This window comes from Nannobrachium achirus, assembly GCF_963921795.1.
Source record: "Nannobrachium achirus genome assembly, chromosome: 14".
Classification (NCBI taxonomy): Eukaryota; Metazoa; Chordata; class Actinopteri; order Myctophiformes; family Myctophidae; genus Nannobrachium; species Nannobrachium achirus.
Genome location: NC_137821.1, coordinates 62,955,850 through 62,968,785, shown reverse-complemented (window position 1 = coordinate 62,968,785; position 12,936 = coordinate 62,955,850). Strand labels below are relative to the sequence as shown.

General features: G+C 42.9%; 1 protein-coding gene across 1 annotated transcript in view; it reads right to left on the bottom strand.

Annotated features, from left to right (window-relative positions):
• The window catches only part of pea15 (proliferation and apoptosis adaptor protein 15), a 124,550-nt gene that overhangs the window by 7,385 nt on the left and 104,229 nt on the right, over positions 1-12,936 (bottom strand). The gene's annotated exons all lie outside the window — the stretch shown is intronic.

Sequence of the window (12,936 nt, the reverse complement as noted above, 5' to 3'; positions counted from 1 at the left end):
GCAGTTACTATGAAAAGCTCCACCGGCTTTCAGTCAGTCAGTCTGTCATCATCATCACCTTTATTTATACTCGAAGTACAGTTGAGGGCAAGCCCTCATTTTCAATGTAGCCGAGGTTACAATACAAAACAATTAAAAAACACGATATTTAAAACATTATAGATTAAACAGAGTAATTTACAAAAGAACAACAACTAATAAATCAAGTGAAACATGTGCAATCATGATTAAAGGTAATAAGGATCAATGCTTTGAACCTGCCAAGAGATGGCAGGGAGGACAGTTTTAAAGATTTTGCAAGTAAGTTCCAGGTTGTTGGGCCGCTGATGGAGAAAGCTGCCTCGCCCAGTACTGTGTGCACTGGAGGAGCCTTTAACATAAGGAGATCACTGGAGCGGGTATGATATGTACTGTCAGTCAGTCTGTCCGTTATGTCACAATTTTGCCCTACTCATATCTCTTGCCCTTATCCATGCCAAACTTTGCACACACACACTCCTTGGATGGCCAATCACAACCTCCACCCCTCATTTCTCACATGGCCCTCTTCTAGCGCCACCATCAGGCTGATTTTTGCAAAACACATTTTTGGACCCTGCTCCTATAGATTTTGGCCTAAAATCACACAAAGCGGTACACAGTATCTCTAAAGTCATGTCATCAACATGAATCTGTCCCATTTCCCATACTCCCTCCTGATTGCCTACGATTGCCTTCTAAAGTTTGTGTATACGACCTGACGGACACTTACCTCCCGATTAGGGAGTCTTACTGGTTGCAATAATTTGAGTAACAATTAAAGGACAACTTTGTTTTTTTACAACAAAGGTTCATATTTTAGATTGTAATAAGAGAAAATAAAAAGTGAGTGTTACAATGTTTTCATTTGCTTTGTTCTATTGTTTTATCACATTTACCATGCTAAAATGTGGGGGTGGCTAAATATGTATTTTTAGACACAATAAGCCAGCAGTTTCTTCATTGCTATTTACAGTAACACTTCCAGCTCCCATAAGTCACATCCAACCATGAAAGGTTGCGTTGTATCTTGGGAATGGGCTTATTCTGTGTAAAATGACATATTTAGCCACTTGTACACATGCCCCCAACCACTGAAATAAGAATCTCTAAAACAATAGAAAGAAGTATCATCTCATCTTTTATATTATTTAATTACAATCTAAAATATGAACCCTTGTTGTAAAAAAACTAAAGTTGTCCTTTAATTGTCAAGCAAGATTTCATAATTGTGACAGCCCTACCTGTTTTCCCCCTGTTAAATTATCTTTTACATTGGAACGCTGCCTGGAGCCTACCGCACACGTACGCTCCCAGAAGAGTCACTGACTTTGCACAGATATACAGAATAGATTTGAGCACACACTTATGTATAAAACATAGCAGCAGCACAGAGCAGCAGACAGAAGGATTGAAAGAAAGAGAACAGAAGAGAAAAGGAAAGACAGAATAAGAGAACGGTGGTGCAATTTAGACCTGCTCGCGCAGATCCTGGATCATTTATGAGAGAGAGAGAGAGAGAGAGAGAGATAGAGAGAGAGAGAGAGAGAGAGAGAGAGAGAGAGAGATGAAATATCACACAGCTCTGTTTATATATTTCCTGTGTCGGCAGTGTTTTGCATTTCACACTCGTGTTGGCAATATGAACATGTTTCCCTTGTCAATACAGGCAACCCCTGTGAATTCAATTGGATTGACACACGCAGCATGTGTGTGAATGCTGCTCTGACATCACGCCATGGCTTGATGTCTCTTTTATGCCCATATATGGAGATTGTTGATGTCATCACGAGTCACACTTGCATCACGCTCTGGCTTGATATCCCTTTTATGCCCATGTATGGAGATCGCTGATATCATCACGAGTCACACTTGCAAATTAATTACGTCCTTAACTCATTTGCTGCCATTTTAACATTGTACTGTATGGCTTTTCCGCCATTTTGTTTAATGAATATTTTTTTTTATATTTACATTTTTCCTAAATTCTGCTTGACAATGTCATACAGAATGAAAAATTAAAAATGAAAGAGGACAAGCTCTAGTTTCACCCAAAAATATAATTTTGTATTTACGATGTACCATTCTATAGTTATAGCCATTTCAAAACTCTTGTTTTTTGATTTTCCAAGCTTGAAAATCAAATGAAATGGAGTTATTTAGGTTTTTGTGAAGGGTCTCTTTTCAAGCAGATAAGTCACTTGATATCTATCTTTATGACCTCAGGCCTTATCAGATGAGTGTACTAGTGTAATAAGTGTAATTGTGTATAACTGGAATTGTGTAATAGTGCTGTAATAGGTCACCTCTTGCCCTTAGGGCGTCTTACTTCACACAAAGAGAAATACGCTTTTTATATTGAACTGGCCCACGATGGTCTGCAGTACCTCCTCACGCACGCACGCACGCACGCACGCACGCACGCACGCACGCACACACGCACACACACACACACACAGACACACACTGTAGGCTATACACACATGTACATAATAGCAGATCTATATATCTATATCTATATATATATATATATATATAAATTATATATATATATATCTATATATATCTATATATCTATATATCTATATATATATATATATATATCTATCTATCTATATATATCTATATATATATATCTATCTACCTATCTATCTATCTATCTATCAATCTATCTATCTAGATATACATTATATATATATATATATATATATATATATAGCTAAGCAGTATAAGCAGGGGGGATGGTACCCCCTCCAATATATGTTACCCATTTTCAACTGTTTTTATTTTATTGTGACGTACGAAACACTTGTTGAAGTGTGATCAAGTGAGTGTACAGTTGCCATAGGCGTTTGCTGATCCGGTCTGGTTATATACCGGATACGGAAACGTTTCTTGCATTTATGTGAGTTTGTAAATAACCGGATACAGTAGGCGGGCTTCCGAACGGATCACTGATTAGCCAGGATTTCACCACAGCGTATAGCTACAGGTTTCCCACGGGTGCTGCCGTGGCTGCTACGGAAACCGAAAGTTAGGAGCTATGGTTAGGAGTAAAAGTCTGGCTACGGGAGGCTAGGATGAAAGTAAAAAAATAACCCAGCCAATGAAACGATCGTCGCGCTTTTTCCTCATATTCGTTGGCCTCACTCTTCCTGGGATCAATCGTATGTTTTCGGAGCTTGTCATACAAAGGAGGCGACATATTGCTTGGATTTATATGGACACTGGAGGATGTATTTTTGCCGACACGACCCCGCAGTCAGGCGTCCCGTGCCGTGGCTGCTTCGAGAAAAGATGCGGGGCGCCTCACTTCACGGAGGTTGGCCTGGGAGTCGGAAAACAAGTCTCCATCTAGTCCATTGACCTCTTTTGCCACCCCAGGGACCCTGAAATCGGTGGATATTCCAACTCTGAGGAAGCCGCGGTACGTAGATGTGGTGTGTCTGTGGTGGTATTGATTTAAAGCAAAGGTGTCGGTTCTGGGCCCTGGGTACAAGGATTCACTGTGGGCCCCCCATGAATGTTCTTCATATGGGGATTTAAAAAATAGCAGATCTACAAGCTCGCAGCGCGGCACTCGGTGCCGCGCTGTGAGCTTGTAGATCTGCTATTTTTCAATAGCAAAAGTATAAAATATCAAAGGCCCTTCCACCTTGGGCCCTAGTAACTCAGCCCCACGTACTTTTCCCCCCCTTGTGACATCCCTGCTGGCTGTTGTTGTGGCTGCGACATACTTTGTCGCTCCTATTTTGTTGTGGAGACAGTTTGAAATATTTCTGGGGCGTTATGGAGCTCTGTATTGTATTGGCCCATGGCAGTTCAGGGCTTTTCAAGTGAAAATGTCACGGGATTGTGTTTGATTTATTCATAATGGTCTCTAGTTAGATCGAGCCTGTAGCTACTGCTATAGCCTCCGCTTGGGGGGCCTTCTCCATTCTGACATGCTGCCATTCAGACATTCACTTCCAATTCCATAGATGGTGTAGGAATGGGGGGGTGTGTGAATGGCATGGCTGCATGTTGGAGTGAGGATGCTGAGAGAAAAAAAAAAAAAAAAAAAACGCATTGTGCTGCCTGGTGCCAGCCAGGCTGCAGCGGTGCGTGCAAAATGCCAGCACTGTTCCTTCACTGTGGATTATGGGGAGAATTATACACTTTTATTGAGATTTATACATTTATTACACTCTTGTTTTCAAACACAGTAACTTTGATGTGTGATATTTTGGTTTCCCTATATGACAGAAGGCTCAAACTTTGTCAGGGGCTGGGGAAGAGTGTAATTAAACATTACATTATATAAAAACAAATTCTCGGGTTCCTCGGGCGTGGCAGGGACGTACAGCGGGATTTTTTCGGGCTCCTCGGCCATAGCAGCAAATGAGTTAAGGGGAGATATCAATATTAAGGGCATATCTGGGTATGTCCATATTTGGTAATGCCCATATATGGGCATGTTCTGACATCACATTGTTGACTATCATAGAGGGGTCTCCATATATGGGTAACTGGCCCGATATACATCACTGGCCAGGTGGCCAAGAATTGGTGCGACCTAGCCGCATGTCGCCCTGAGGTGTCTTACTAGAATTAGGATACCACCCTATCCCCAGGCACTGACTGAGCATGTATTTTGTCTGTCTGTCTGTCTGTCCCCCCCTCCTGCACTGTGAGATGATGACAGGCCTTGCAGTACATCAAGGCCCCCCTGACACACACACACCCCGCCTCAAGTCTTGTTGCAGATAAACGCTTGAGAAGAGAATCCCCCCTGGGCTGATCTCTGCCAATTGGTACTGAGTTCTGACCTATATAGTAGAGCTGTCGTTACCGTGAGCGACCACCGGAGGGAGCCCCTCTGCAATGCAGGTTGCCATAGTAGAGGGTAACGTGCATATGAGTTTAAGGCAGTGTAACATGCAGTTTAAGTGGATTCCAGGGACTCTGTGGCTTCCTTTAGCGGGGTCTAAGTTGACCCCTACAAGTCTGTAACTCTGACAGTGTACGAATGGAACCAAATGGACCCTAACAGGTTTGAGAAACCCTGGTTTAAGGGGATATAGGGTGTCACCAGGGTTCCATTTGCTGGGGGTGAATATATACATATATATACTGTGTATATATATATATATACACACACACACACACACACACACACACACACACACACACACACACACACACACACACACACACACACACACATACACACACACAGAGAGAGAGAGAGAGAGAGATAGCCAGGGAGCATGGTTACAAAAATGTGGTTATGTATATCCTCATGAAGATAACATAAAAAAAGACAGAATTCAAACTAAAGCATTTTCCGGTTCCTGTGATATGTGATAGGTTTACCCTCCAACCAGTTTAGTTTACAACGCAGACCATTATTTGGCAGAGGCTCTCGGTCCAGACTGACTTACAAAGTACAAGGTCACAGGAAGCAACAACAAGAAAGTATCCAAGAGTGCCAGGAGAACAAGGTCACTGGGATATTAAAGTAAGCAACATACAGTATCAAGCACAGGGTTGGACTGGGCATCTGGCTTTCCCTGGCATATGCCCGCTATGCCGGTGGGCCGACTATCCCCTCTTTTTTTTATTTTTTATAATCAAATACGTTTTTAGGATAGTTAAAGGGAAATTTCACTTTCAAAAAACGTTCTGGTCATTTTATTGTCTAATCAGGCTTTTATGAACACCCTGAACAGTTTTTAATTTGCTAAAGTTCTCAGAATATGGACGCTAGGGTTCAAGCGGTTAATATAAAAAAAGTAGGAAAAAGAAACTTTCTATCACACAAAGATTTTGAGGACCCCCTGTAGTAACTCTGAGGGGTCCCAGACCCCCTGTTGAAGACCCCTGGGATAAAGGATAAGGCATGGACAAAAAATCTAGCTACATGTGTAGCTACATGTAGTTGACATTTTGGCCAGAGGGTGGTGCTAGAGGACAGACCATCACCCTACAAGTCAATTTGGGTCAGTGTGTACACTGTCAGAATGCAAACTACACTGATGATTTTGTTGTGCTTTTCTCTTACAGTATCATAACCATTCGCTGTGTATCTTATCTTAAGTGAAGAGTCAAGGCTAATGCAAGTTTAACATAGGGCCTACATGTAGCCTTCATTGCCAAAGACTTAACAATATAGCATAGGATAGGAATGCTAACAGTATCATGACAAAGCATTTTTACAGGTGTGTGTGTGTGTGTGTGTGTGTGTGTGTGTGTGTGTGTGTGTGTGTGTGTGTGTGTGTGTGTGTGTGTGTGTGTGTGTGTGTGTGCGCGTGCATGTGTCTGTGTGTGCGTGTGTGCACGAGCACCCGTGCCTGCGTGTGCCCGTGCATACATGTGTGCGCACACACAACACTAGCAAGAATTGTGACCGTCTCTGTGTGTAGGAGATGCTACAGTAACTGACTGTGTGCGTGCGTGCGTGCGTGCGTGCGTGCGTGCGTGCGTGCGTGCGTGTGTGCGCGTGTGTGCGTGCGTGCGTGTGTGTGTGTGTGTGTGTGTGTGTGTGTGTGTGTGTGTGTGTGTGTGTGCAGGGGCGTCACAAGGGGGGGAAAAGTGGGACTGAGTCACTAGGGCCCAAGGTACAGGGGCCTTCATTATTTGATACTTTAGCTATTGAAAAATAGCAGATATACAAGCTGTGAAAAAGTTGTGAAAATGTGTGCAAATCTTTCAATATATGTATTTTTTTAAGCGAACATTTGTAACTCAAGTTTTGCTTCTGGGGGGTCCCTGGAACTAAATATTTTGAGATGGGGTCTCTGGCCAAATACATACATTTTGGGGGTCCTTCACATGAAAAGGTTTGAGCACCACTGACAGAATTCAAAGATTTTCACAATTTGTAAAAAAAAAAATAGCAGATCACTACAAGCTTGCAGCGCGGCACTTGGTGTCGCGCTGTGAGCTTGTATATCTGCCATTTTTCAATAGTTAAAGCACACAATAATGCATAATAATGCGTTCCCAGTCTAAATGGGTTCAACCCCCTCCCCCTATGAAAAACATTGTTTTTCATAGGGGTGTGTGTGTGCCAGTGTGTGTGTGTGTGTGTGCCTGCCTGCCTGTGTGTGCGTGTGTGCGTGTGAGACTTAGTAATGCATGAAATGTCTTGTCTGGGTATGTGGGAGACACTGTGTGTCCAGACCAGCACGTTGTCACACTGTATACCGTTGTGCGTATAGTGTTTGTGTCATTTACGTGAGCGTAACTTCACGTGCGAGTTTGTGTTTGTTTACATTTCTATATGCATTTCTCTCTTTCACTCTTTCTCTCTCTCTCTCTCTCTCTCCGTGTGTGTGCGTGCGCGTGTGCGTGCGTGTTATGCTATCAGCGTTTAAATGCCACATTCATTCTGCTCTCTCTCAACCAGTGGCGTCAGTTAAAAAAAAGCTAAGGTATGGCAACATGACTGGTGTCTTGCACGCGTGCAAAGGCGAGCGTGCAAGACACCAGTCATGTTGCCATACCTTAGCAACAGGCATGACACATTTATAGAAGTACATTCTATTTTTTTCCCCCAACATTTCTACGGTTTCTTGGGCTGGATAGGGCAGCCTGGAACGGTTGTTCAAGTGCAGCTAAACGTGGCATAATATAGTAAACGTGCCACAATTAACAACAATGCATTGCACCTGTGCAGCTGACCTGCGGAACCCGGGAATATACCATTCTGTCAAGATGGGGAGAATAAAAGTGTGGAGACTATAATTATAATACCTTGTTAAATGTTGCATTTGTAGTTACTTTAATGTAATTTAACAACATAATAACCAGCACAGATAGACAAAGAGACATTCATGGATTTATATTTTAAAGTAACTTGTATTTCCCCCCCTGGACCCAGGGTATGGCAGCTGCATACCCCTGCCATACCCAATTGACGCCCCTGCTCTCAACTTAGCGCATGGATATACGAAGCATGGCGTGGGAGAGAGCAGTGATATGCTACTCAACGACTGAATACAACGGGGGGACTTAACCCCCTGTGTGTGTGTGTGCGCGTGTGTGTGTGCGTGTGTGTGTGTGTGTGTGTGTGTGTGCAGGGGCGTCACACCAAATTCTGGGCCCTGGGTACAAGGATCCACTGCGGGCCCCCCATGAACGTGAAAATGTGTGCAAGAAACCTATGTTTCTATGTCAGTGGTGCTCAAACTTTTCCATGTGAAGGACCCCCAAGATGATATGTATTTGGCCACGGACCCCCATCTCAAAATGTTTAGTTCCAGGGACCCCCCAGAAGCAAAATTTGAGTTACAAATGTTTGCTTAAAAAATACTTATATTCAAAGATTTGCACACATTTTCACAACTTTTCAAAAATAGCAGATCTACAAGCTCGCAGCGCGGCACTCGGTGCCGCGCTGTGAGCTTGTATATCTGCTATTTTTCAATAGCTTAAGTTACTAGGGCCCCTCCACCTTGGGCCCTAGTAACTCAGTCCCCCCCCTGTGACGCCTGTGTGTGTGTGTGTGTGTGTGTGTGTGTGTGTGTGTGTGCGTGTGTGCGTGTGCGTGCGTGCGTGTGTGTGTGTGTGTGTGTGTGCGTGTGCGTGTGTGTGTGTGTGTGTCACCGCCCTGTTTTGCAATACAATAGACCGGCACTGCTTTTGTGTACTTTGTGAAAAACATAAGCCTCGGCAATGGGCTAGAGTAGCTACATTCGGCGTGCTCATTGCTCCACCACACACACGCACACGCGCACACACACACACTTAAGCAGGGGTCTTCAACGCTTTCAGGCCAAGGACCCCTTAGTTGAGAGAGAGATGAAGCAGGGACCCCCACAACCTGTTCATAGATTCCATATAGTTTCATTGTTTGACAGCACAGTCATCAATGTATTTTGGATTCATGACAATTTGTGTTTTCAGATATTTAACCACTTGAACCGTCGATACTTAATAAACTTGACCTTTCACTCTGTACTTAGTCTGCTCTTTTTCCCCTCTACACCAAAGCTCTTTGCCAAAAATAGCCGATCTACAAGCTCACAAGCTCACAAGCTCACAACGCCTCGCGCTGCGAGGCGTTGTGAGCTTGTAGATCAGCTATTTTTGGCTAAAGTTCTCAGAATTATGGACGCTATAGGGTTCAAGTTCAAGTGGTTAAAAGTAGAACAAAAAACGCTCTATCACTCAAAGATTTGGAGGACCCCTTGTAGTAACTCTGAGGACCCCCTAGGGACCCCCTGTTGAAGACCCCTTGCACTAAAGCTATGTCTGTTTCATAGCAATTTGTCTGTATTATGACATACACTACATACACGTTTTGCAAGGATAAGTGAAATTCTCTCTCTCTCTCTCTCTCTCTCTCTCTCTCTCTCTCTCTCTCTCTCTCTCTCTGTCTGTCTCGGTGTCTCTCTCCCCTCCCTCCAGCCCATTCTTCCAGGGACGAGCCTGACACTGCATCCGCATAGAGAGCCACTGTCTTGCACATTCTCGTGCACACAAACATGCCTTTGTCTGTCGGGCCCCGCTCCCATGTCTCTTTCTGTCTCTGTCTCTGTCTTTGTGTGTGTGCGTGGCGCATGCACGCAGTGGTGATGCGCGTGCGAGCGAACGGCCGTGCATGTGTGGGGGAGAGACACACAGAGAGAGAGAGAGAGAGAGAGAGAGAGAGAGAGAGAGAGAGAGAGAGAGAGAGAGAGAGAGACAGACAGAGATATGGGCAGAAAGCTATTAAAGTTGCCACTGACAAGACTAAAATAAAGAAGTTACATCAGGGGCGTCACAAGGGGGGGAAAGTGGGACTGAGTTACTAGGGCCTAAGGGGGAGGGGCCCTAATCATTTTATATTTTCAGCTATTGAAAAATAGCAGATATACTGTACAAGATCACAGCGTGATCTACTATTTTTGAAATATGTGCAAATCTTTGAATATATGTATTTTTTAAGCGAATATTTACAACTCAAATTTTGCTTCTGGGGGGTCCCTGGAACTAAATATTGTGAAATGGGGGTCCGTGGCCAAATACACATCATTTTGGGGGTCCTTCCCATGAAGAAGTTTGGGCACCACTGACATAGCAACATAGTTTTTTTTTTCAAAAAGGATTTGAAATATTCAAAGACACAAATTTTCATGATTTTTAAAAAATAGCAGATGCTGTGAGCATGTATATCTGCTATTTTTCAATCCTTGTACCCAGGGCACAGAATTTGAGAGAGACATGATTGTATATATATATATATATATATATATATATATATATATATATATATATATATATATATATTAGGGCTGGGATGCGATTAACATTTTTTATCTAATTAATTACAGGCTCTGTGATTAATTAATCGCAATTAATCGCATTTTAATCGCACATCAATATTTGACCTGAGAAGCATTGTTTTTCAAGTAAAACACATTTTGTTGTACGAGTGAATCAAAATTCATCTAAATTTCGCATCCACTGGGCCAAGCAAAGTGCTCTGATCGGCTACTTCTCTCTTTGCGTTTGTTGTCTCTTCTTGGTTGGTGCATCACTATGATCGGGATGCCCGAAACTGAAGGTTCTGTGGTGCAAAAACTAAGTGCGATTAAAATGCGTTAATTTTTTTAATCGCGTTAATTTTCTGTAATTAATTAATCGCAATTAATCAGTTAAAGTCCCAGCCTTAATATATATATATATATATATATATATAAACATGCTGACAGGTGCCACCCCAGCCAAATAGAGCATCGCAGTTGAAGCCCCACCCCCGTCCTCACTCTGGTGTCGGAAGTGTTTTCTCCATTCATTTCTTGCATAGACATTTCATAAAGTATTTATTTAAACGTTTTTAAGCCTTGGACAAAGCCACCTCGGCTGGAGAGGAATCATGACAATATTCACTTTTTTTTTAATGCAAAGATTAATTCGAAAGCTGAAAAAAAATGGCAGGGTACAAGACTGTGTACATCATTATTTTTTAAATTGCGGAAACTACACTCCCAGAATGCTTTGCGAATGTTCTTGTTGTTTCCTGAAATATAGCCGTTAAATCACGCTCAGTTTAGTTATCCAGGCCAGCATATGGCCTGAAATGTAGTGATTGTCATCTCTGTGGACTCTCTTATCGTCATCTTTAACTAGTGCATCATATTTGTAAAAGAACGTATTCGCTCACTGGAGTTCTGCTGACGTGCAATAATCTGCCGGGAAGACAGGGGGCAGTAAGCTACTTCCGCGGTAACCGCAAGACATGTGAAAGAAGAAGAAGCTAGACCAATCACAGACGTCGTTTTTACGTTTAGCAGTATGGGAAATGCAGTTCTTCTCTGTGCGATCTTGATTAAAACGTGTTTTTACTAAAACTAGAGTGATTGCATACATACTCGGGGGTTCTACAGGAGCATATGGAACCATTTTACAACCACCAGCCTAGCGGTAAGTGTACATTGAATTGCTACGACTTTGTGGCTGATAATGAAAAACCCTATGGTAAATATGAATGGCCAGCTTGCTTCCGACACCACCTCACTGCGATGCTCTATACGGCCAACTATACATGCAGGCTGCCAACCCAGTTAGTCATGTGATCCAAGATGGCCGCGGTGTGAATAAGGTCTATAGACCCTTTTCCAGAACGCTGCAGTGTAGCTGTAGTGTCGGCGCACAGCCGCACACTCACATAGGTTATGGTTGCTTGAGAAACCTGAAAACTGAGGTCACTCTGAGAAATCGGTCTATAGATGCTCGACAAAGCCGTTTAACATATGTTTATTACTTTTACTCTTTGACAGAGTTCTCAAATTCTTCCAGAACCCGACTCTACCTGATCGACCCAATGTTTTTGGGCCGGGTAGGGCCTAAAACTTAAGCTAAATAGTCGGGCAGGGCCTCGGGCCGGACGGCCTAAATTTTCATCACTTTCATCGATCTTATCACGTATCACCGATTTGTAGCGATTACATCGTCCACCGTCGGGCTTAAACCTCAAACGTCCCAAAAATATTTACTGTTCAGGATGTGTTTCGAGCTTGCAGATCTGCTACTTTTGATGCTTTAGTCACTAAAGCATGAAGAGTCTGCGTCACATTTCGAGCTTGCAGATCTGCTACTTTTGAATTAGCACCCTGAAAAGTAAATCTTTTTTGTTGAGGTTTAAGCCCGACAGAGACGATGTAATCGCTACGAATCAGTGATACATGATAAGTACCAATGTCCCGGTCCGATAGGCTACAAAGTTCTTCGGGTAGGTCCGAGAACTAAGAAGAAGCTAAGAAGAAAGATTTCACATCTAAAGAAAAAACTTGCATTTATTTTTCCCGTCTGCATTGATTGACTGTCTACTCTGGGACATATGTTAATGGGGTCAAGCAGCAGGGGTCTTCAACATTTTCAGGCCAGGGACCCCTTAGTTGAGAGAGGGATGAAGCAGGGACCCCCACAACCTGTTCATAGATTTCATATAATTTCATCTTTTGACGGCACAATCATCAGTATATTTTGGATTCTTGAACTGTCGATACTTAATTAACTTGAACTTTCACTCTGTACTTAGTCTGCTTCTTTTTTTCCCTCTACACCAATGCTCTTTGCCAACAATGGCCGATCTACAAGCTCATAACGCCTCGCAGCGCGAGGCGTTGTGAGCTTGTAGATCGGCTATTTTTGGCAAAAGTTCTCAGAATACGGACGCTATAGGGTTCAAGTGGTTAAAGGGGAAGACCACCCATTTTCAATATTGAAATATGTCATTAATATACCTTAGAGGAGTTGTGTGGAAATAGAAAAAAAGTTCCCCCCCCCCTTCTGTGTTGCCTAGAACTGGAGGATTGATTTTGGGGTTTGTATTGTAAATTACAACTTGATGACATCACACATTGTACTTTACAATACAAACCCCAAAATCAATCCTCCAGTTCTAGGCAACACAGAAGGGGGGAAAATCCTCTAAGGTATATTAATGAC